The sequence below is a fragment of the Ammodytes marinus genome (assembly GCF_949987685.1).
Source record: "Ammodytes marinus genome assembly, chromosome: 16".
In the NCBI taxonomy this organism is placed as follows: Eukaryota; Metazoa; Chordata; class Actinopteri; order Uranoscopiformes; family Ammodytidae; genus Ammodytes; species Ammodytes marinus.
The window spans coordinates 28946240-28972617 of NC_137220.1; the positions used below are offsets into that span (position 1 = coordinate 28946240).

Below are 26378 nucleotides of genomic sequence, written 5' to 3' on the forward strand. Positions count from 1 at the left end.
TTACCGTCCGTCACTGACGTGAAATCACCCTTTGCCGCTGTCTGAAGACGGAGGGGGGGTTCAATTCACTACAATGTAATGCCACCCCGGGCGCTATTCATTTATATTGGACAGATACATGTCACGTGACTTTCAAGTTTCTCCTGGCGAAAATGAAATCCAAGCTGTGGCCGCCATTCCCACAGTTTTTATTCAGGTTTTAAAAAGATTTATAAGTTATTAAATGGGTTTTTGATAACATTGCTGGCGAGAAATGTGTGTCATACTTTCACAATCTTCACTCAGTGAATGTGTACGATTTAGTTTGAATTCACGAATATTATTCTGGACATCGCCAGGTTTGTTTATCTTTGATCAGCTGCTTGAACAACGTGCATTTGTTGATAGCGGAGATTGCACTCAAAGATGTTATACACACACACAGCTGAGAAGAGCGCTCACTCCAACCGTTTTTCAAAAAAACAACTCGCCAGTAAATTTGAGAGAAAGACGAACGGAGTAATATGAAACAATATGAATAGGTTATAGAACCAACAGCGTTTAATTTTTCATTTAATTTTTCATTTAACTTTTATTTTACCCTCATTTACAATGATGTCGAGTTCAAAGCAAATTCAAAGGAAAAACAGCAATACATAAACAATATTCAATGCAAAAACATCAAATACACAACAACAGGTGAAGAGAAAAAAAAAAACTATTGAAACATTTACATAGTGGTGAAGAGTGGCAGCAATTAAAATTAAATGGGTGAAAGTACAATATAGTCTAATTAAAACAGTTACAGGTAGAGTTTGGCAGATTTAAGATAGTTTGTTTAAATTGGTTAAAAGATATGAAGGTATTTAGTTTAATTTGCTGCTGTAAGTTGTTCCAGGAGTCGGGGGCACTGAAGCTAAAAGCTGTCTTTCCCAGCTCAGACCGGGCTTGTGGGACATAAAGCATAAGCATGTCAGTGGAGCGGGTCTGATAAAGCCCATCTGAAATTTGCAGCATTTCTGTTAAATAACGAGGAAGCTTCCCGGTCAAGGCTTTGTAAATAAAAATGTGCCAATGTGCGTCATGTCTCTCTTTAAGGGAGGACCACCCAACCTTTTCATATAAAAGACAATGGTGTGTGTCATAAGCATCTCCTGTGATGAACCTTAAAGCAGAGTGAAAAACAGAGTCCAGGAGTTTAAGACATGAATGTGATGCATGCCGGTAAACCACATCACCGTAATCAAGGACAGACATGAAAACTGCCTCAATAATCCCTTTCCTACTAAATAAAGGGAAGGTGGTTTTGTTCCTATAAAATAGCCAATTTTTTGTCGTAATCGACAAACAAGATTTTTTATATGAAAATTAAAAGTGAGTTTATCATCTAACCAGATGCCGAGATATTTGTACTCTGTGACTCTTTCAATTAAAAATCTATTCTTTGTAAAAATATTAAAATCATTAAAAGTTGTAGTTCTTGCTCTGGAGAAACACATATATTAAATATTATATGTTTCACAGTTTAAACATGGAAATGGCCTTGTTAACTCAATATTAAAATGGGTTAACCTTTGGACTATCAGTTTATTTTTCGATTCCGGGAGAGTTTTTTTTCCCAGAGCAAATTTTTGTTGTCAAGGGTTGCCATGGTGACACAAAGACTTCGCAAATCAGCTAGTAAGTGCTTAAAAATATGTTTTGACAACTTTTTTAGCGAGAAATACATCCAAATATCATAATATTCGTTCATTGGAAGTATCAGATCTCTATTTTGTTAGTTATTAGGATGGTTTGCCGACGTAGGCCTATTTAGCCCGGTTGCTATGTAATACTTCATTACCCATCATCCTTTAGGGCTGGGTTGCCGCGTTCGACTCCTATCAGATCGACTCTCTGCCGTGCATTCTGGCCGCATTCCATTGCGAATCCAGGTCCTCCGCCGTAAAAACAAGTCAGACACATTCACACGGCTGAAACCGTTCTGACCCTTCATAATAAAAGCACTTAACTGGAAATAGGTTATACCTCCCCTCCTCCAAAACAAAACGTCCCTGTTTCCACACAGAAACATCATAAGGGCACTTAGAATAATGGAACCACTTACAGAAACAGGCTACATAACCAAAAAATAAATAAAATAACTTAAATTGCCCACAATTTTTACACCCTAAACCATAAAGCATGGATCATTGTACCCACTATTCTAGGGCCACTATTTCTGTTACTAAAGGGTGTTTCATAGTCTCTGTGATTGTACATTTTAACATTCTAATCAAATATGTGGCTGATTATATATGAAATCATAATTAATTATAGTTTGAAATGTCACTTATAAGCTTTTTAAACTACAATGTATGTGTGTGTGTGTGTGTGTGTGTGTGTGTGTGTGTGTGTGTGTGTGTGTGTGTGTGTGTGTCACATCTTCTACCCTGACATACAGTAGCCTATTAAGATAGATTTGGTTGTTCTCTTTTAGTTAATGATATTAAATGTTGTTGAAGAAGTAGGCCAGTAATTCAAATGGGAGTAGTTTGAAGATTGCTTAATTCATGATTTTAATCTTAAAAAGTTGAATTTTAGTTTTATGAACAGTACAGCACATTTTAAGAGATGAAGGGCTAATCAGCTTTTATTATTTTCTGCATATGTAGTTGACTCTTTATATTGTCCCCCGTCTTAATATTTAAGTGGTCTTGACGGCGGTTTGTCCACCACACACTTGGCATGATAAGACAAGAGATTTATTCTTGTTATTTTCATACTGGGAGCGACATTACACCTGTGTATCGCGCTGTGGTGTGGCATTGGGAGAGGAAGCCTTGACAGCGCCCTGATTTAATCTGCATGATAAGGTTAAGATCTCTCTACAACAGTTGGTCCCATGATCCTAGCCTGTTTTGTTCAAAATGCCTTTTTATTTCACATCCCTCAATTAATCCCTGCACTTGTCACTTTCACATGGGCCTATTTTAATGAAATATTCAGATGATCTAGCAGATGCAGGGTGTTTCAGTTCTGTAGGCAGCTCAAGGGACAGTGTACAAGGACAGGGAACTGGTGGACAGTTGTGTTAGCTGAATTTCAGGAGGACTAAGCTGACTCTCCATTCTGGGAGAAGAGGTCGAGTTGATGGAAGGCTACAAACACCTGGACATTCACCTGGACAACAGATTAAAGCAGATGTAACGTGCAGACTGTTTACATTATTACTGCTGCGGGTGTGACCTTTGTAATAATTCTTCTGCTGCTGTTTGAATGAACCTCAGGACAAGTTGGATGGAGCACTGGACTGGTTTTATTTCTGCAACATGGAACAGCAAACACAACCAGTATGCAATTAATTGAAAGGCCTTGCAGTCTGTTCTCGCTCGCACAACAGCGTAAGAGCAGTTAACTTCTGACATTGACCGTATAGTTGTAACATTTGGTTTGAAAAACATACTTGTCAATAAAATATAAAAACATAAAATATCCTAATGATCTGTAATAGTGAGTAACAGTCAATAAATAAATGCTATTGTTTGTATTGACATCATTCAAAATGAGCTCAACTTGCATAGCATTGGTCAACATCAACATCAAAACAGAGCATTAACATGTACTGTATGAGCATCACTCATTTTTTAGCAATCACAAGTCCAAAATAAAGCCTACTGCCATCTCATGGCATTAAAACATAACAACATGTCCAAAACACATATTGAAAAATCCGGTTTAAAAGAGCACTCAAATATTAATTACACATAACAACATTGCATATAAAACAGTACAAATAAACATACCTGCAACATGAAACAGCAAACACAACCAGTGTGAAATTAATTGAAAGGCCTTGCAGTCTGTTCTCGCTGGCCAATCAGCGGTGAGCTTGACCCGACGTCACGGACATCGGCACAGTGGGAGGACAACACAGAGGCTGAGAAACACCGTGGAGGAAATGTATTTGCGACTGGCTGCCGAGTGCTGTATGAAGCCGCTCGGGGTACGTGGGGAAAGTGAGCCAGGAGAATGGGCTTCCTGGTTAATTCAGTGAATATGTGCGGCTGTGCTTTAGCTGATAAACCAAGTTAGCACCGGTCGGATAGCATTAGTTAACTCACCCGGTTGTGTGCGGCCACCACCTCCATATAATGAACCCAAACATAACGGCTAAGTCCGGGGAACTTTTCACCACGAGTACAGCGAAGCACCGGTGTTTATGCCTATATCTACGCCAGCCACGGTCCCGTCACAGCCAGGTAGGGTAATGTAGGCTACTTGCCTTTATTTTCTACTGCCCTGCGCACAATGCTGCTGTAAATGTGTTTGGTATGGTGCTGCCTTGTTGTTTGTGTTCATTTCCGAGTGGCGTGAATCTGCAATGCTGTTTTAAGGCTATTTGTTCCGTTCAGTTGTTGTTTATTTGTCTTTTGGCACAATTGTTGGCTGTGTTGTTGTTGTTTTTGTGCGGGCATGATCGCTGTTGTGTCGGGTCGGGTCTGATCGCAGCCATGTTTGATTAGGGGATTAAATATATCGGGGGGGGGAGACTTGCTGCGTAGCGTTGGGCGCGTTGAACCATTTTTTGACACAAAATGAACAAGCGCCAGATCAGGTGCGTTGGGTGCTTTGGCCACCGCACCCAACGCGTTTGGTGTGTTCGCACCTTTAGAGCAGTTAACTTCTGAGCGCAAAACAAAATGCCCAGCATTAAGTGAGAAACCAACTTCCGCTGTAGACTTTCAAAATAAAACACACAAAAAACCTTTTGTTGCAGTCCCAAGTTTGACAGGAATTTAACATTAAAACCAAGTTATTATTTACACGGGGACACTTACATTTCCCTTTAAGGATGAATAAAGTAGGCCTGTAGGCCATGTAGGCCTACAGTAAATCTATCCATCGTGTAGCCTATTCAATTTGGATTTTAGATTGTCGATTGCATTATGTTTTATAATCTCTAAAGTTAGCTAATTTTGGTTACTACTTCGACAAAAACAAAGAAAGAACGAAAGAGAAAAGCTTCATGGGGCCTTCATATAGTGGTATCTGAAAATAGGCTTGACAAAATAGGCTACATATCCATGAAAAAATTATAACTTTGTTGACGTATCAAACAAATACATTGCTGGAAATCTCTTGACATTTGAAGATTCTCATGGTTCCTGCCACATGCTTTGAAATAGGCTACTGAAGTAATGTAGAATTCTGCTTTGGAAATCTATAGGGTGAGTTGCCCTAATATGGGAAACCTAAGGTCCAGAGCATTTATCTCTCATTTCTGACACGTTAATAGATTATATTGTTGTCAAATCCAAGCAGGGGTTCCCTGTGATTGAAGTCACATGAATTCTCAGTTTTGATTATAGGCAAGGCAAGGCAAGGCAAGTTTATTTATATAGCACAATTCAGACACAAGGCCACTCAAAGTGCTTTACAGGGGCAAGATTAGAATACATAAAACACATTATTAAAAGCGAATAAAAGAAGCAAATAAGAAAAAATGAAAACTCGATTTAAAAACATTTAAAAGCAAATAAAAGAAGCAAATAAAATTAAAATTGCAGGTTAAAATGGAAACAAAAAAGTCTTCAGACTCGATTTAAAAGAACTGAGAGTTGCAGCAGACCTCAAGTTCTCTGGGAGTTTGTTCCAGATTGTTGGTGCATAATAACTAAAAGCTGCTTCTCCTTGTTTAGTCCTAACTCTAGGGACTGTAAGTAGACCTGTCCCAGACGACCTAAGGGCTCTGGACGGTTCATAACTTATCAGCATATCAGTAATGTATTTTGGCCCTAAACCATTTAGTGCTTTATAAACCAACATCAGTATTTTTTGAAATCAATTCTTTGAGTGACTGGAAGCCAGTGTAAAGACCTCAGAACTGGGGTAATGTGATCTACTTTTTTGGTCCTAGTGAGGACTCGAGCAGCAGCGTTCTGAATTAGCTGAAGCTGTCTGATAGATTTTTTTGGAAGGCCAGCAAGGACACTGTTACAGTAGTCAAGTCTACTAAAGATAAATGCATGGACAAGTTTTTCTAAATCTTGCTGAGACATAAGCCCTTTAATTCTTGATATGTTTTTTAGGTGGTAGAAGGCTGATTTATTAATTGATTTTATGTGTTTCTTGAAATTCAAGTCGGAGTCTACAACAACACCAAGATTTCTGGCTTGGGGTGTAGTTTCTAACATAATGGATGTAAGCTGTGCGCTGACTTTTAATTGTTCATCTTTGGCACCAAAGACAATTACTTCAGTTTTATCGTTGTTTAATTGAAGGAAATTTTGGCACATCCAATCATTGATTTGTTCAATGCACTTACTCAGTGCCTGTATCGGTCTCCTGGTGATATGGTTATGTAAATTTGTGTGTCGTCTGCATAATTATGGTAGCATAATTTGTTCTTATTCATAATCTGAGCTAGTGGGAGCATGTAGATGTTAAATAGAAGAGGGCCAAGAATGGAACCTTGGGGGACCCCGCATTCAATATTTGTCCGCTCAGATGTGAAATTGCCTATTGACACATAGTAGTCTCTATCCTTTAAGTAGGATTCAAACCAGCTTAGTACAGTTCCAGAAAGTCCAACCCAGTTTGCTAGTCGATCTAGTAATATGCTGTGGTCAACTGTGTCAAAAGCGGCACTGAGATCCAGTAAAACTAAGACAGAACTTTTGCCACTGTCTGTGTTTAAATGGATGTCATTGAGGACCTTAACCAGAGCAGTCTCAGTACTGTGGTGTTGTCGAAATCCTGACTGGAAGACATCAAAGCAGTTATTCATTGCTAAGTAGTTATTTAGCTGTTGATAAACAGCTTTTTCAATGATTTTACTTAAAAATGGTAGGTTAGATATGGGCCTATAATTTTTCATGAGTGATGTATCTAGATTGTTCTTTTTTAGGAGTGGCTTGATGACTGCTGTTTTCAGGGCCTGTGGGAATACACCTGTCTGAAGGGACATGTTGACAATTTGTAGAACATCTGAGGCCATGCAGCTAAAAACAGTTTTAAAGAAGCCTGTGGGCAGAATGTCAAGGCAACAGGATGAGGAGTTCAGGTGTTGTATAATGTCCTCCAGGTTTTTGTGGTTTATAAGATAAAATTCTGTCATTGCATTTGAATTGATTTTAAGAGGGAACACATATGTTGAACTTGGTATTGATGCAGTGACAGCTTGTCTAATTTTGTGAATTTTCTCAGTAAAAAAGGAGGCAAATTCATTGTAGGCCCTCGTGGAGAGATGTTCAGACGCTACTGGCACAGGAGGGTTTGTTAACCTGTCGACAGTAGCAAACAGGGCACGTGCATTGTTGTTGTTTTTGGTGATGATGTCAGAAAAGAAAGAATGCCTTGCATTTCTCAGTTCTGAGTTAAACGTGCACAGTTTCTCTTTGAAGATGTCATAATGAACCTGGAGATTTGTTTTTCACCACCTGCGTTCTGCTTTACGGCACTCTCTTCTTTCTATTCTGACCTGCGGGGCATTTCTCCAAGGAGATCTTTTCTTACCAGAGACAACCTTCATCTTAGTGGGCGCAATAGCATCTATAACACTTGTAAGTTTGCCGTTAAAGTTGTCTAAGAGCTCCTTAACTGAGTTACAGGGGAGGGGTGGTATCGAAGAAAATGCTTGAATGAATGTTTCACTGGTATTTTCTGTAATATACCGCTTTTTGATTACTTTTGCTTGATCAATTGTGTGCACAGACATTGTACTCTCAAAAAATAAACAGGAATGGTCCGTGAGGGGACCCATATCTGCCACTGTTATGTCTGAAATGTTCATTCCTCTGGAAATGATAAGGTCCAGCGTGTGCCCTTTGTTATGAGTTGGTTTGTCAACATGCTGATTTAGTCCAAAGTTGTCAAGGACACAGCACAGTTCTTTCGCACATCTGTCCTCTGGTTTGTCAGTATGAATATTGAAATCTCCGACGATTAATACACAGTCAAACTCAGTACATATTACAGACAGCAGTTCAGTAAGTTCATCAAAAAAGCTTGCATTGTATTGTGGTGGCCGGTAGATATTGATGAAAATAGCTCTAGAGGCTGAATTTAACTGTAGAGCCACATACTCAAATGAATCAAAATTTCCATAAGACATCTTTTTGCATTGTAGAGATTCTTTAAACAGAATAGCAACCCCCCCTCCTTTTTTATGCACTCTGGATTCACTCACAAAATTGTAATTTGCGGGGGCGGACTCTATGAGAACAGCTGAGCTGTTATCTTGGTCTAACCAAGTTTCAGTTAAAAACATAAAATTAAGATTGTGCCTAGTAATAAGATCATTAATTAAAAATGTTTTACCTGCCAAGGATCTGATGTTTAATAAAGCTAAATTTAGTGTGTTCGAAGCATTGTCAGCCCGATTTATTTCAGCACACTGTGGCTGAAGAGGAATGCTTATCAGATTTGATACATTTACAGGATTTAAGAGTTTCCTGTTACTTGAGATACACTTTGAGAAACAGGGCCCCAGCTTATCCTGTGAGTCGTAGGCGTTAACTATGTAGCCGCGGCCCGGCACATATCAACAAGTGCTGACATCATCAGTCTCCCAAGCCTGATGATGATGATGTCGCAGTGGGATCGGAGGGAGTGTGCGTGGAGGGGTGAAGAGCCGGGCGCTGTGGCTTAGATTGGCGAGTTGAGGGGGACGTTGACTGCTGGGGGTACATATGATTTCCTTAAATCCCAGATCAGGAGAGGATGGAGAAAGGGTGGTTGTAGGAGAGAAACGAGGAGAGAGAGGTCGGCTTGGTGATGACCTGCGGGGTCCAGGGGAGACGGGGATGGGTGGAGCCCCCTCCTCTCTGCCCTGATATCTTTCATGGTCTGAGCTGTCATCTGGGGCCGGCAGTTGTCCTTCGGCGCTGCTGCTACGCTGTGTTATCTTCTCCTCCTGGGCCTTGTCCTTGGCACGAACAGATTGGTGACGTAGGACGTACATCACGTTGGATGTGAATAGTTTGACTCCAGCCTTATTTAGACAAAGTCCATCTGTCTTAAAAAGCTGCTTGCGGTTCCAAAAAATGTTAAAATTGTCAATAAAATGCACTGAGTGGTCAGGGCACGCAGTTGAAAGCCATGTGTTCAGTGCTAACAGTCTAGTGAATCGCTCAGGTCCTCTTCTGATTGGTGGCAGAGGACCACTGATAAACACCTCAGCATTCAGTGAGCTGACCGTGTTCAGGAGATTCTTAAAGTCCTGTTTCAACATTTCAGACTCTTGTTTTACAACATCATTTGATGTCACCCGATGTGCAGAATGATGTTCTTTACAGTTGTGTGTGCAGCTGCAATTTCCAGGATTCTCTCTTCTAGGCCCGACAACATATCATTTGGATAGCAGAGTACTTTGGTATCAACACTAAACATGCTTTTCATATCTCTAACAGAAAAGTCTCCAACAATCAGGTTCTCAGGCCCGGTCGTTAGCTTGGTTAGCCCGGTTGTTAGCTCTCTCTGTGGCTCTTGGCTTTCGGGCCTTACCTTGTTGTGTGAAGGCGCTATGCTATCTTGGTCATCAGAGGGAAATCCAGGGACTTGCATCAGTGGAGTAAACCGGTTCGACACTTGCACACTTGTTTGCTGTGGAAGTTTGTTGTTGTTACCTCTCTCCCTTGCAGTAATCCATTGCTGCGGCCTCCGAGGCGCGGGGGTTGAGGAGGCACCGTGCCTGAGTGATAACGCAGGCCAGCCATCCAGATCAGTCATCTCATGGTGCTCGGCCCTGCCGGTTATCCATCCTCCCTTTTCCAATCTCTTTGGCCTTCCACCAAGACGATTCCAGGGAGGGTTATCACTAACCTGGACACGGCCCTTTTGTTTCTTCATAGCCTTGTCGGTGCTAGTTAGCTGTGCGTTAGCTCGATCTTGTCCACTGTTTAAAGTCACTGGTAGAGTGGTGTCGTTCCCACATAGTCCATTCACTTCAATGTTCATTTCTATTCGATTCATTTTTGTTTCCAGTGCTGTAATCCTCTGTAGGAGTGTTTGATAGTCCTCGTTAGATAAGGGAGGCATCTTGCTGCTAATTAGCTTTAGCTTAGCGCCTCGCTTCCAGTCACCACAGGCTTGTCCTGTTGTTAGGCCCCCCCTCACGTTCTATTGAGAAGGTCGTAAAAGTGTCCAAAAATGCCTGTAGTATCTATAAAAGTAAAAATAAATTACAGTCCCTTTGATTTGTATGTATCCAGGAGCTGCTGCTAAATTTATTATCGAGGAAAAATAAGAATGTAAGCAAAAAGTGCAAGAGGAGGAGAGAGCAAGCAGAAAAGCGTCTGCACAGTAGGAAAGCAGGAAGGTAGAGAGAATGGAGGAGAAACAGTCAAAAAGGAAGTAAACCATGTGAAGTCCAGAAAAAGGACAGTGAAATAGGTTTTAGAGGAAATCAATGCTAAGATTTGTACATTTGTCATTATTTATTTTTTTGAACTTTTTTATTGTCGTTCTCAAGGTGCACTCACAATCATTACATTATCCAAGATACATTGCAGGTACTCACTCTACTCCATTTCCCCCCACCGTCTCAGAGACCACACATCGAACCCCCAAAGACAGAGGAGACACACAGAAATCACTGATCAATGTCTTGTAACATTAACATGTATATTAATCCTCCAATGCCAACAATTTCTCATGAATCTCTATTGTTGCAGCTTTGAAAGCTGTAGGATGATTGGAGACCATTTATCTGTAAAAATTTCAAATTTTAGCTGAAGTCTAGCAGTTATGCTCTCCATATAGTACACATTAACAACCCTTTCCCTCCATTGACTCAGTGACGGTGGCTGCGGCTTTAGCCAGAAGACCGTAACCATCTTTTTGGCTATCAGAAGAAGGACTTTCAATAAATACATTTGTTTTTTATCTCCCAGGTTGTCGGGTAGAACTCCTAAAATAAAGTGGATTGGGTCAAGGGTTAAATCTATCCCTGTTATTTGTTTAATTTATTTTTGTATTTCAAGCCAATATGTCGATAATTTTGGACAGTCCCAAAATATATGTGTATGGTCTCCCACCAAGCCACAGCCCCGCCAGCACATGTTGGAAGTGTTGCTGAATTTTGAAATAATAAAAGGGAGTTCTGAAATATCTAATTTTAATCTTCCATTCAAACTCTCTCCACAATGGACTATTGGTTAATTTATGTCCATCTCTACATGCCTGTTCCCATTTTTCATCTGGGATAATTGTATTCATTTCTAGTTCCCAATTGTTTTTAATATCCAGACTGTTGTCTGTTATTTCCTCCTGAAGTATTTTAAACATGTTTGATATAACCTTCTTTTTAGTCAGGCCTTCTATCATCAATATGAAGAAGCGTTCTATATTTGATGGACTTTCCTTTAATTTTTCCCAATCTTTATGCTTCTGTAGATCATTTCTTAGCTGCAGATATCTGTAGAAGTCATTTATGTGAAGATCACATTTCTTTAAGAGTTGGTCAAAGGATTTCAGAACTCCTCCCTCAAACAGTTTATCAATCGTTGTTAGTCCTTTTTCAGCCCATTTCTTAAATCCAGCATCTAGTCTAGAAGGTACAAAATCTACATTCAGTGCTATCTTCATCGCTCTAATGATTATGCCGGTATTCCCTTCACCAGATTAAACACCCCTAAATTAATATCAGGATGTTTTCATGTAAATATAGCCTGCCAAGTTTATTTGTTCCTTGTTTAAACCTGTTCCACTATAAAGTTTATGTGTTCATCGACCCCTGCACTTTTATATGGCAAAAAAAGACCAAAAGCCGATTTACACAATTCCCAAAAGGTTTTACTTTTCACCAAAAACCTTCACACCATATATTACCTTAAAGGCTCTGGTTTTAAAGCATGTTACCCTTTGACCCCTGCCTATCTCCAGATCTCCCCCTGTGTTGATCCCCTAATGACCCTTATAATTGTCTCTTCTAATTTTATCCTAGGTTAAGTCCAGATTTCAGACCTTTATCCTTGATAAGTTTTTAGAAAGGAGGAGATTAGATAATAGGTTTTTAATTATTCTGGTGGATGAATACCTCACATTTACCCCTAGCTTCAAAAGACTACCGTTAAGTCCTCACTAAGTTCATACACCTGGATGAGCTTAGGCCAATAGATAAATGCAATTCCCTCCTAATTCAAGGAGTGTGTTTATGGGATGTGTATTCTTTGTTATCAGTAGTGTAGCCGTAGTGTAGGTTTGAATTGCTTACCTCAGAGGCGCCGCGATCTCTTTAAAGAAAAACCCTAATTAGGTCCTTGTTCCCAACACTAAACTAAAAATTCAGGCCAAAGATTTATAGCGTTTTCAAGAAATTTTATTTAACCAATATAAAAAGATTATACGTTCACAATATAGAAAGAAAAGATAAAATAAAATGAAAGGAAGGAAAATAAGTACCTTCACTCCCATTAATGTGGTTAATATATGTAGAGAAGTATAAGACTTAACTTATGTGTTGTATGTCTTTTGTTCACATTGAATTTAGTTCATGAGTTCTCCTATTTCAAAGCTTGTTCACTGTCTGCCAACTTTTAAATCCTTGACTGATGGCCGAGCTTTCAACCAAAGTTATATAAACTTGAATTCCTTCAAATTTTTATAACAATGGTGATTTTGCAACACAAATAGTCAAGTTAAGTTGTTACAACAGAGATCAGGAGTATTCTCATCTTCAGGTTTTTCAAAGCTCCACTGTCTGCCAACTTTTAAATCCTTGACTGATGGCCGAGCTTTCAACCAAAGTTATATAAACTTGAATTCCTTCAAATTTTTATAACGATGGTGATTTTGCAACACAAATAGTCAAGTTAAGTTGTTCCAACAGTTTATTTGGTTGATCCACAAGAGATCCTATTTGGAGTGCTATCAAGTATAAAAGTTTGACCACTGTCTGCCAACTTTTAAATCCTTGACTGATGGCCGAGCTTTCAACCAAAGTTATATAAACTTGAATTCCTTCAAATTTTTATAACAATGGTGATTTTGCAACACAAATAGTCAAGTTAATTTGTTCCAACAGTTTTAAAACCTCAACTCGATGCTTTTTTTCCAACCTGGTTCATCAATTAGTTACTATCAATAACCCAAATGGTCCCTTACCAAACTTCTCAGAATAGACAAGGAAGAATTGGTTCCGAGCCTCTTCCCCTTCTTGAAAAGAAAAAATAACTCCCCTCAATTTTTCTAGTATTTTGCACTCAAAAAGATTCAGAGTGTTTCTTTCGAGTTTTTCTTCTAAGTTTTTCGTCCATGCTAAAAGAACAAAAAAGTGGAACAGTCAACTTCCCCAAAAACCCTACTCTCTTGCTCAAAACCCTGGCCTTAAATAGTCTGAAGACAGAGAGAGTGGGTGTGTGTATTAGGAGGAGAGAGGGTGGGGGTAAAGATGAGGGTGTGTGTGTCCAGCTCAAGGACCCACTGCCCCCCTTGTCTCTCTCACCCCTGACCTGTCCCAGGACAAGCCCAGACATGCCTTTTCAGAGAGGCCTTATGAATTCACAATTATGTATATATTTCAGGATAAAAACTTGAATACAACACTTTTAGTGATTCTACCTTAATATTAAAGGTCACTTGTTACCTTGCCTGTCTTATTCAAAATATCATACTTTTCCCTACGAAAACAAGAAATATACATTTCACATTCTCCTAAGAACAAGATATGTACAATGAAAAGTTGCAATATTCTTGCCTATCTCAACAGCTCTTAAGATTGAAGTAGGAATAATCAACTTTTTCCTTATTGTTGACCACACTTTCAGAGTAACTTTAATACATTCATTACTAATTTAGTTTTTTTCCAGAGCTCTTTACTTAAAAATGGCAGTGACTCCAGTGGTACATCTGGGCATGAGTGTTGATCCATTCTCACCCATATTGTATCCCTGTCCTGAGTTATCCAAGCAACTACTGTAGTGGTCTAAGCTGAGCTGCCCAGTAATACTTTTTCATATTAGGCAGGTTTAAACCACCTTTCTCCTTTGGGCACTGTATTATTTTAAGTCTAATTCTTGGTCTTTTGTTTTGCCAAATAAATTTAGATAGCCAATTATCTAGTGTTTTAAATGTGGAGACAGGGACTTCTATGGGCAGAGACTGGAACAGAAAAAGCAACCTTGGCAATACATTAATTCTTATAGTTTCTATCCTTCCTACTTAAGAAAGAGGTAGGACATCCCATCTTGCAAGGTCTGCTTTGATTTCTTTCATTAATTTCCCATAGTTAGCTTTAAAAAGTTGTGGTGTGTTAGGGGTAATAATAATTCCTAAATATCTAAATCCCTGATCCGTTCAGCGAAAATATACCACATCTTTTAATTGTATTGGCCGATCCCCTACTAACATCATGGCAATTGACTTAGATTCATTCATTTGGTGTCCTGATACTTCCCCATATGCCTTCAAACACTCCATCAAGACTGGGACTGATGAGACTGGATCACTTATATGTTAAAATATCGTCCGTGAAAAGGGAAATTTTATGTTCAGATTTACCCTCATCTTTTATTCCTTTAATTAATTGATTTTGTCTTATTAATTCTTCAAGCGGTTCAATATTTACAGCATATAGCAAGGCGCTAAGGCAGTCACCCTGTCTAACCCCTCTTTCAAGGCCGAACAAATCTGAACAACATCCATTGACTCTAACCCGTGATTTTGGTTCAATAAATAATACTTTTATCCAATATATGAATCCTGAATGAAGCCCATGGCTGCCAGAGTTTCATTGAGAAAGCACCAATTAACCTAGTCGAAGGCCTTTTGTGCATCAAAACTAATAAGCATTGATTTTTGTGTGTTTTTTTTGGCACATGATATGATGTTGAGTGTTCTCCTAATATTATTGGCCCCTTGTCTACCGGGGATGAAGCCCGTTTGGTCTGGATTTATCAATTTCGATATATTTTTTACATTCTTTTTGCTAGGATACTGCTCAGTAGTTTTTGATCATTACACAGTAAACTGATTGGTCGATATCCCTCACAATTTACCGGATCCTTGCCCTCTTTGTGAATTACAGAAATAATGGCCTCCGACCATGTTTTTGGCGGATCACCTGACAGTGCGTACTTAAACACTTTAACTAATATTGGTGTGAGTTCCTCAACAAAACACTTGTAAAACTCTCCTGGGAGTCCATCTGTCCCTGGTGATTTGTTATTTTGCAAATTCTTTATAGTCTCTCTTATTTCCGTTTCTCTTATCTCTGTTATTAATGTTGATGCCTCTTCTTCTGTTAATGAAGGTAGATTTAGTCTAGATAGGAAGGTCTTGATTTCGCTCTCTTTAGAATTTGGACCCTTTTCTTCATATAATTTTTTATAGAATGCTGCAAATGCATCCGCAATCCCTTTTGGATGAGACATCATCTCCTTAGTGGTAGGGTGTAATACTTTGGGTATCACACGACTTGCCTGGGCCTTGCGCAGCTGAAAGGTGAGAAGGCAACTTGCTCGGCTTACCCATCTCGTAGTACTTTTGTTTAGAAAATCTCAGAGCTCCTTCTGCTTTATAAGTCAAAAGCTGGTCCAAATTATTTCTAACCCCCTTCAAGGCAAGGCAAGGCAAGTTTATTTTTAGAGCACATTTCGGACACAAGGCAATTCAAGGTGCTTTACATAAGCAATAACAAAATACACCAAGTAAGAACAAAATACACCAAGCATAGAGCACACATTCCAAAAAATAAATAAAAATAAAAATTAATTCAAAATGAGAAATTAAAATTTCAGGTTAAAACGGAAACAGAACGGTCTTCAGACCTGATTTAAAAGAGCCAAGTGTTGAAGCGGACCTCAAGTCCCCTGGAAGTTTATTCCAGAGCTTGGGTGCATTAAAACTAAAGGCTGCCTCTCCCTGTCTGGTCCTTACTCTGGGGACTTTCAATAGCCCAGTCCCAGACGACCTGAGAGCTCTGACTGGTTCATAAGGGACCAGTAGGTCAGATATGTATTTTGGCCCTAAACCATTTAGGGCTTTGTAGACCAACATCAATATTTTAAAATCAATTCTTTGGTTCTTCTATGATCTGTTTCTAATTGTTTAATTTTGTTTTCCAATTCTATCTGTTTTGTTTTTCCAACCATGCTCGTTTTATCCTAGATCAGATTTGTATAATTTTTCCCCTTATAACTGATTTAGCACCATCCCATAAGGTTGATGGTGTTACCTCTCCATTGTCGTTTATGTTAAAATATTCCTTCAAATTGTTTTTTATTTCCTGTACAGCTGGTTGGTTGGTTAATAGTGAGGTATTCAGCCTCCAGTATCTAAAATAATTTTCTTTACACAGATTGATCGTTAGTATAACTGGTGCGTGATCACTCAAAGTGATAGGTTCAATATGGCATTCAACTATTTTGTATATGTATTGATGTGAGAGACAAATAAAGTCAATTTGAGAATAACTGCCATGGACATTTGAAAAAAAAAATTAAATCCTTTCCCTTAGGGTTATAACTTCTCCAAGTGTCAGCTAGTTCAGTTCAGTAATCACCCAATTCAGTAATCATACTATTCAATGTTTTTGATTTCTTAGATTGGGGGGCCATTTCTGATGGTAGTCTATCTCTTATCCCATCTTGCACAGTATTAAAGTCTTTAAAGTATTAAACATAATCATCCTCATTTGGGGCATACAGATTTAATATAGTTAACTCAGTTTCTCCTATAGAACCCACTGCCATTACGTACTGTCCCTTTTTGTCTTGTATGATTTTTTCTGGGGAAAAAGCAACTGTTCTATTGATTAAGATTGCAACTCCCCTTTTTTTTGTCACATGAAGAACTGAACACTTGATCGACACATTCTCTTTTCAATTTCTTATGTTCCTTCTCAACTAGATGAGTTTCTTGTAATTGAACAGACAAAAACAGACATTGGAGATGGTCCTTTTTCTGGCCTCCTCGAAGCTCTGGACCAACGGTCTTGTATCAACTCCTTCTGCAGTTTGTCTTTGTCATCAACCTTGACGTGAATCCCTATCTCCTCGAGTGTAGGTGCGGCGTCTGTGAGTGTAGTAAACACCTTGACTCCTGATTCCAGGTAGAGTCTCAGCTGAGCCGGGAATGGAGATTGGGCTTTTATTTTCTTCTCTTTAAGTTGCTTGATAACTTCCCTCACCTGTCTGCGCTTCTGCTGTGTGTCTGCGGTATAATCTTGGTCAAAGAAGATTTTTTCCCCCTCAAATGTAACTCCTCTTTGCCTCCATGCCTTTTGAAGTACAGCATCCTTAACGCTATAGTCCAGGAACCGAACGATGATTGATCTCGGTGGAGCAGAAGCCTCTATTGGTCTCATTGTAAGCGCGCGGTGCGCTCTCTCGATGCGCACTTCAAGGTCCTCCGGTAACTGGAGCGATGTGCACAGCAGCTCAGAAATAAATGGTATCATGTAATGTTTCTCGCTTCCTTATTTGACACCATAAATACGCAGGTTATTGCGTCTCGCTCTTGCCTCGAGATCCTCGCACTTCGCAGATAGACTTGCTTCTTTGTGCAGTAAATATCGGATGGCTCTCTCGTGTCGCATTCCTCTGTCCTCCGTGTCGCAGAGCCTCCGCTCCAACCTTGCGGTCCGCTGTTCTAACTTAGTCGTCCTCTTTAGAACATCGTTTATGGTTGTTTCCAGTCGGTTCAGGGTAGTTCTCGTGTCTGCACAGGCCTCTGCGTGTTCTTGTCTGAATGTACGTAGTTCGGCAAGTACCGCTGATTGTTCTGGTGCTGGCGCCATGGCTCTCGCGGGTGAAAATGGCGGACCCGCGATGCATTGTTTAGTTTTGTCCTTTTTAGCCCCACTTCCCTTTCCACCTCCGTCTTTCTTTGCTGCTTGCATTCTAGAATTCAGCAGTGTTTAATTCGGCTGGTTTGTTTTTAGTTTGTCAATTATGTAGCTAGTTTTGTAGGGTTTTTTCGCGGAGCAGGTGGCTCAGGCGGCTTCTATCACCATGACGTCACCGGAAGTCCACATTTGTCATTATTAAAACAATGTTACATTTGTTTAATCAAATTGTTATGATACATTTACGAATCAAATTATGCAATAATATTTGGAAGAAGCTTAGGTTTTTTATCTAGCAGGAAGCAAGAACATATTGTTCAAATTTAAACCATCAAACTGAGTAATGCACCTTAGACCATGAGTGTTTATGACTTGCATTTATTAAGGGGATATTGTTTTTTTTATGCATAATACAGACCCAGATTAGAGCAAACATATTTACGTGAGCTATTTTGCACATGGTCCACTAATATATGTGCCATTTCTTTCCTGAGTATGATAGGCCTATCTGAATCATTTATTGTAAAAATGTGAAACGCTGTTGTTTCTATAACCTATTCAAATGGTTTCATATTGCTTCACGGTGTGGTATGGTAACGGCACTATGGCTGATAGGAAAGCCCTACAGCAAGTCGTAAAAACTGCTCAAAAAATAATTGTCACATCACTCCCTGCCCTCACTGACCTTCATCAATCACGGTGTCTGCAACGTGCAAACAAAATCATCAAGGACCACACACTCCCCAGTCATGCACTGTTCTCTCTCCTACCGTCCGGGAGACATTACAGGAGCCTCATGAGTCGCACCAGCAGGCTCAGAAACAGCTTTTTCCATAACACTGTAACACTGCTCAACACCAAGCCCCTACACTAGCCCCCTCCCGCCCCTTTTTTTAACATGGACCATGGACTGTCTGACTACCTCTACCACTATGCACTTTACTTACGCACTTCAATAATGCACTTTATATTCATACTGCATTCTTTGGACCCTTCAGAACTATATGCACTTTAAAAATGGACTGAGTATTTAACTATGATCAACTGCAATCTGAGATTTATGTATGTATTACTTGCACTTTATATTCATACTGCATTCTATGGACCCCTCAGAACCAGGCCCGGATTAAGAAGAAAGATTACACTAGGCATACCGCATTTTTTCGGGCCCCCTCCAAACGGATACTTCACGATTTGGTGAAAAACTACGTACATTTGAACTGCTTCAAGAGTATTATGCTCATTCATTTGTTTAAGAGTTGCACGTTTGTAAACGGGAGTAAAGAGAAACGTAACCAAGTGTGCGAGTTCACGTCTGTTCGTGAGCTCACTGCAGGAGCATTTCTGTAAGGTGCGTGCAGAGTCCAGTGTGGGAGCAGTGCAATGCTTTATTCAGCATAAAGTTAAAACGCTCGTGCAAGCCTGATCTAACACAAAAGCCTTGCATGAGCGAAGCAGCGATTCACCTGGTGAAACCTGGCGTGGAACTCTGTGGTGGGTAAAGGCGAAATTCACAGTGAGACATCGCCGGTCTGAGATGCCGCACAGAAAAACTCTGGTTTGACGACTAAAATTATAACCGGGGAGCAGAGCCGGCCCAAGCCTTCATGGGGCCCTAAGCCGAATTTGATTAGGGCCCCCCTCTCCAATGTTATTTTTTTTACCTTTTTAAAGTGAAATGCATGAACTTGGTGCACTTTGAGAGGGAAATTAAGAGGCTAAATCTGAGGAATTTTGTGTGAACAAATAATTTGGAGACACTGGCTCGAATGAAGTAGAAATAAAAGCTATCGAAGAAAGACATGGATTTTCCATAAAAATATTAATATAGAAAAAATATAATATATAAATAAAATAAAAAATATAATTCAGTGTCCTCTGGGATGGTGCTTTTTTTCTTTTACGGGACATATTTCTCTTTAATATTATGAATGCATTTAAATGCACGAAGCAGAAGAACTCTGTTGTCCAGCTATCTTTTTTTTCCACAGATGAGGCTGAAATAGGCTATAGACTACAGTATACACAGTGCACTGAGGGCAGCCCAATTTCCAATTTTTTTAAATAAACTCAATACCGAGTGATAAGTTAACCTCGGATGAACTGATTAAATTAATAGGCTATTAACTATCCAGACCAAAAAATTGTATTCCTTTTTTTGTATGATAACTTACATTTGCATAATGTGATGTTAATATCAAACACATACCGTACTAAAAAAAAAAAATTAATTCAATTCAAAAACATTTCCTGCCCCCTTGTGGAAATGGGCCCTAGGCACATGCCTAGAATGCCTATGCCTAGATCCGGCCCTGCTCAGAACTATATGTACTTTAATATTGACTTGATATTTTTAACTTTGTTGACCAGCTGCAATCTGTGTCTTATGTACTATTATTATTATAGCGCTGCTATAACAAACGATTGGAGTGAGCGCTCTTCCCAGCTGTGTGTGTGTATAACACAAGCCCCAACCTCAGCGATTTTTACCGGCATCCAATAAGGAAGTGACCTACAACTGTAGTAACCAGAAAGTGCCACTGGGGGTGGCGCCAAGACGAGCAGTTTTTCTTTGACTCACTTGTTAGATAGGCCGTTTTCAAAGTCTTATTAAACCTATTTACAGCCTGGGCCACAACACCATTTTAGTCTGTATGTTTAGGTCATATCTCCATGACAACACTGAGGGGGGTGAATTTTTTTGGCCCACGCTAGTTTTTATTCTTTTGGAGGTTAAAATGTATTGGCGCGATCTCTTGAGTGACAGCTGAAGCCCGTTGTCCCTCACTTTGCCTCGGAGGTATACGTCAGCTATCTCCCTCCCCCCGACATGACGCCGATTCCCCTTTTCGGCAAGAGGAGTGAGGCGGAGTAAAAATCTCACAAGATGGCGACGCGCACAAACCAGGATTATTGGATGCCGTGTGAATAACTGAGGTCAGCCCGGATGCTACATCCATATTATTTACTATCTATGGTATAACATCTTTCAGTGCAGTTAGAATAGCTACCGAAAATTCCGTGACAACTATCAGACTTCAGTCAGATCATATGAATTTGCTGTATCAAAATTATGTAAGTAAACGACAAAGTTCTAGCTAGAAATCTTATAAAAACAACATCACACAAGGATTTATGCTCTTTTTAGCTCACAATTCGCACTGAAAAAGGCATTGGCGGCAGCCATTACAAGTCCACAAGGGCTGCCGCTATAGGCTCGTCTACTGTCACGTGATACACGCTCAATCTCCGCTGTCAACAAATGCACGTTGTTTAGGCAGCGTCATAAGCGTCATAGCAAGCAGCTGATCAAAGATAAACAAACCTTGCGATGTCCAGAATAATATTCGTGATAACCATCAAACTAAATCGTACACATTCACTGAGTGAAGATTGTGAAAGTATGACAACATTGTTATCAAAAACCCATTTAATAACTTATAAATCTTTTTAAAATCAGAATAAAAACTGTGGGAATGGCGGCCACTTTGACAGCGGCAAAGGGTGATTTCACGTCAGTGATGGACAGTAAAGTGCCCTGGCAAACAGTCGCACTTTGACGTTCTGGGAGTGAGACTGTGTTGGTTTATTACACAGTGGGCTCCAGAGTGCGCCTGTTTTGGGCGCATGCACGCAGGTGCACTGGTGCGACCAGTGACATACGCAAAAAAACGGGCCTGCAGGCACAGTTTATCAGAGTGATGCCAACTAAAAACAAAAAAAATTACGTCTTTTTATATTGCGGATTCCAAGTACATTTCATATTATTGATGGAGATACTGACATTTCCACACAATAGTGTAAGATCATATACTGCCGCCTCTTGCACTGCCAACTTATTAATTGGCCACACAGAGGTGGAGCATGCCAATTAACAATGTAAGCTAGGTCTGAGTTCCATCTACATGTAAAAAACATGACATGCATCACATTAGACTGTTCCTCATATCAATTATATGATGTTATGAATGTTGGTTATTTGAGGGGTATGGGCTGATGTTCAATATGAACCAAGGAGCAGCACATCTTTTTTTCAGTTTGATCTGTTTTATTTGCCTTTACTTCAAACATATAAAACCAGCCCTTTGTTATTCTTATCACACTTTTTGTTGAGTGATTTTAACAAACATTTGTCTAAGCCCTTTAGTCCTATTAACAATATTTTTTATGAATAGATAATGAATGATATCTATGTGAAGTGGGTAACGCTGAAATGTAATATTGGGGGCACCTAGATGAAAAAGGTAGGCGCACTGGTGCAACCAATGATAAAGTTAGTCTAGAGCCCTTATACTTGTATTTTGACAAGGTATATTTAACTCAAGAATATGCAGAAGCAGCTGCAGGAGCCATAGTTGATAAATAGTTAACCTTCATGGATGCTTCACGAGGGTTAAAGGCAGAACATGTTGTGAAGCAAAGGTGGATGGAAGGCCCAGATTATCTATGGGAACCTGAGGAAGTCTGGCCAACATTTCCAGTGGATGTCAGTGTCACTTCTGATGACCCGGAAGTAAAGAGAAATCTCACGGTCAATGCAACACCTGTTGACACTAATGCCACTTCTCAACTGATAACCCATTTCGAAGATTGAAGGTTGCAGTTGTTTGGATCATCAAACTCAAAAGAACTCTGCTCAAACTCAGTAGGAGAAGAAAAGAGTTGCAGGTTGCGAACCCCAGTTCTACTGGAGCACCAGCAGTTGATGTGCATGGAGAAATTAAACTGATTTAAACTGGTTTGTGTCAAAATATAAGGTTTGAAATCGTAAATACAATGTGTTCTGCTATTGATAACCTAATGGAATGTGTGACTATTGAAATTCAAATGAAAGATAAATGTTAATTATCAGCTGTGTGTTCAGAACACCCGATTCAAAAATGGAAGACTTTCTCTGACTGAAGAATTTGTAAATACACTGCATGTTATGGGACTGTAGCCGAGGTCAGCAGACACACTGACTGTTTTGAATACTTTTGCAGATGTGTTTAGGCTACTAGAGAAGAAATGGACAAGGCCATATCACTATCTGCATTGTCACAGGCAGAGAGGAAAATAGAGACCTAAAATGATCTGTGTATTAGAATGAATCTTCTTAAAAAAAAAGAAGAAAAAATGTTCTAACTGTAGTAGCTGTGTATCTGTGTATCTGAATCTTATGGCAGTGGGGGCGGGACCCGATAAGCCTTTGGCTTCTCCTCCCACCCTTCGGACGATAACACAAAGTAATATGTATGAATATGCAATGAGAAAATGATGTATTATGTGTAATTGTCCGGAAGAATAATAATAAATAAATAAATAAATAAATGCAAGTGTTCACCCTATCACCTGGGAATCAAAAGGTGTCGCTGGAAGATCTCAAAGAGGCTGAGACATCCATAATCGCCTTTTGCCAGCGAGAGAAATTCCCCACTGAATTTGCTGCCTTAGCCTCTGGCATGACGGAAGTGGTGAGAAGTAGCAGCATCTTCAAATAGGATCCTGTACTAGAAGGAGGACATCTACAAGTTGGAGGGCGGCTGAACAAAGCAGCAATCCCTGAGGACATCGATCATCCCCTCATCTTGTCAAAAGACCAGTACATCTCGGATCTTCTTTGGAAGCGGTGGATAGGTAAATATCTACCACTATTACAGGAACGCCAAAAGTGGAACCAGGAGAAGAGGAGTTTTGTTCCTGGAGACCTGGTCATGGTTGTGTACTCCACAGCACCTCGAGGGTCATGGATGCTAGGAAGAGTCCTGGAAACCTTCCCTGATAAGAGAGGTCTGGTTTGTGTGGTTCGTTTGAAGACCAAGACAAGTGTAATTGAAAGACCCATTACCAAAATCTGCTTACTCAATGAAGCTAAAGATTGATCAGTTCCTATCTAAAATAGGCTAGTTTTCTTTTTGTATCTACTGTAGGGGTGTGCGGGGACGTCATTATCTGTATCTGTATCTGTTCAACCAACAAAATTATCTGTATCTGTATCCGGATACTCAACAAGAAGTGGGCGTGGCGTATCTTTTACATTAGCCTACATTAAAGGAAGTCACACCTAAATTGATTTTTCTGAACTAATATTCATTGTCAATGCAATTATTGTCCCTTCGAAGCATCAAATTGATTTAATATTGACATATAAGTCAAACAGTCAGATATATTCTACCTTTTCATCTCTCTCTCTCTCTCTCTCTCTCTCTCTCATTGCCCCTCATTTACTAATAAGTGAGTGGAAACGTTCTTACTTGCGTTGGTAAACGTTAAACGTTGTGTCGCATAAGATACAGTGGAGCAATCTTATTCTTTAAGCCTTGGTCCGAGGAAGTTCTAAATTTGTTCTCAGAATACAAAGAAATTCAGGGAACGAAAATATTGATAAATAACAGCCCAAATCTGTGCGTAGGCTACTCACTGTTAGTAAATGAGGGCCAGTGTTTTCCTTTGAACTAAACTAAGATCCTCTATCTCTCCCTCTTTTTTGTTAATTTTTTTTTACTAAACTAAGATTTAGGAACAATCTCTATCAACGTATGTGCCAATCTCATAAACCCTAAATAATATCTTAGCCTTTCCACAAAGCCATATGTGATTTTGATGTGTCAAGTTTGCAGTTTCCGATTTTATTGTATGGGTCCTGAAGTGGGCCTAGGCGTCTACGCATTGATTGACAGCTGAAAAAGTACAGGGGCTGGTTTCCCGATAACGTCCTCTCTTAGCGAGCTACGAAGACTCCTACGTTATGACTTACCAAAGTTGTTTACCTCTGTAGTCGTGGTTCCCGAACGGTCTCTTAGGAGAAGCACTCCTTACGTCGTTCGTACACTGCTGAAATCGATTGCTCAGAGTTCGATTTTCCATTTCCTGCTCATTTCATGCGCAGCTGCATGACAACACTAGGCTATATTATCAAACGTATTGCAGTCTTTGCGAATAAAAGATTGCTAGAAATCCTTCAAGGCAGAAACATGTATTTAACACTAGAAGCGCCAGCGTTCTCTTTATGCTGCGTAATCAAATCTACCAGTGCATTTCTAGTGTAATATAAAGTCATAAATTAGTTTGTTTAACCATCATCTGTGTTTTGGACCTCTTGTTTTATAATCTAAGTATCTTTAAGAACACTAATCACGTTTCGTGGTGGGTCAGTAAGGAAACTGAAAGTAGCCTAGATATAATATCGCCAATAGCCTATATCAATAAAAACAGACGGCCAAAACAGCGTCCAAATGAGCTAAAATCCTAAATACAATAAACATTAACATGGCACACTTATTTTAAGGTAAGCTTTAATTGATTATTAATAATTTTTTTCACACGTTTACATGTTTTGAGCCAGAGGATCCGACAAACTCTGCCCGGCTGCTGTCAGCTGAGCCAGACGAGCCGTGTGGAACACAGTTCGGAGGTTCTCAATAGTATCCAGCCCCGGAGACAACATACTACCATAGCCTATACTGATTTTAAAAAATATATAGAAAATATAGAAACAGCGGAGGAGATTAAGATTAAGATTGTTTCCAGCAATTATTTTCTTCATGAATGTGTGGCAGTTCCATGCGCAACAGGGATGTCACTTGTGTCCGTTTTACGCATGGAGCATGGTGCTTTAACGGAAGGATATGTGGGGGTCTGTATCTCTGGCGATGCCACAGCGATCGCAGGGACTTTCACTTGTGTCATTAAACTTATACATCTGACTGTATTTCATATCAAAGGGACACAGCAATGACTGTATTAAATATCAAACTGATAAAAACGATCCGACTGCAGGCTATAGTGTATCACGTATAAAGTATTTTCATATTGACGGACATCGCATCCATTCAGTTAATGCAAGTCAGTTAGATGACTAAAAAGTACTTGTTCATATAGTTTGAACACTTTGTGAATGGTATTCTGCTAAAATATCAAATAGCCTACTTTAAATATATGTGATATACAATACAGTTGGATCGTTTTTAACAGTTTGTTATTAAATACAGTCATCGCTGTGTCCGTTTGATATGAAATACAGTCAGATTTATTAGTTAAATGACACAAGCGAGAGCTGAAACACCCCTACGGTAGATCTAAGAAGGCTCCGAGGTCGCTCCAGACCAACCTTACCAACGTATGACGTACGAAAGAGATTCGTAGCAAAGAACGTTTCGGGAAACAGGCGAAATGTTAAGTAGGAACTCTACGTAGGGGTTACGAATGACGTAGCGTTAAGAAGGCTCTAAGAAGGCTTCGGGAAACCGGCCCCAGGTCTGATGGAAACGTTGTGATGTTTGAAAGCGTTTCAGCAGTAGGCCTAGTGAATGTAAATACATCGGGGAAGGGCTGACGGTGACTCGGGGTGCAGCATATTCCATCGGTTCATCTCTTCTCCGCCACGGCAGCGGTTTACGAGGAAGCACAGATAAAAACAGCAGCGAATGCGACCGGTAGAACCCTCTATTCAAGGGACAGGGCGAACGCGCTGCGATTATCAGTGGATAAAAAGAGAGAGACCGCGGGTCAAGGGGCGCCAGACTGGCACCCGGTCCTTCTCGTGTCCACAGCAGAACAGATGTTAGTTTCATTCTACCTGTTGTGTCATTGAGGCGGAGCGCACTGCGTCTATTAAAGAGGACCTATTATACTACTTTTCTGGTCTTAATTT

General features: G+C 39.8%; 1 protein-coding gene across 1 annotated transcript in view; it reads left to right on the forward strand.

Annotated features, from left to right (window-relative positions):
• The window catches only part of rab11fip4a (RAB11 family interacting protein 4 (class II) a), a gene marked incomplete at both ends in the record, with an annotated part of 213437 nt that overhangs the window by 84199 nt on the left and 102860 nt on the right, over positions 1 to 26378 (forward strand). The window lies entirely within an intron of this gene.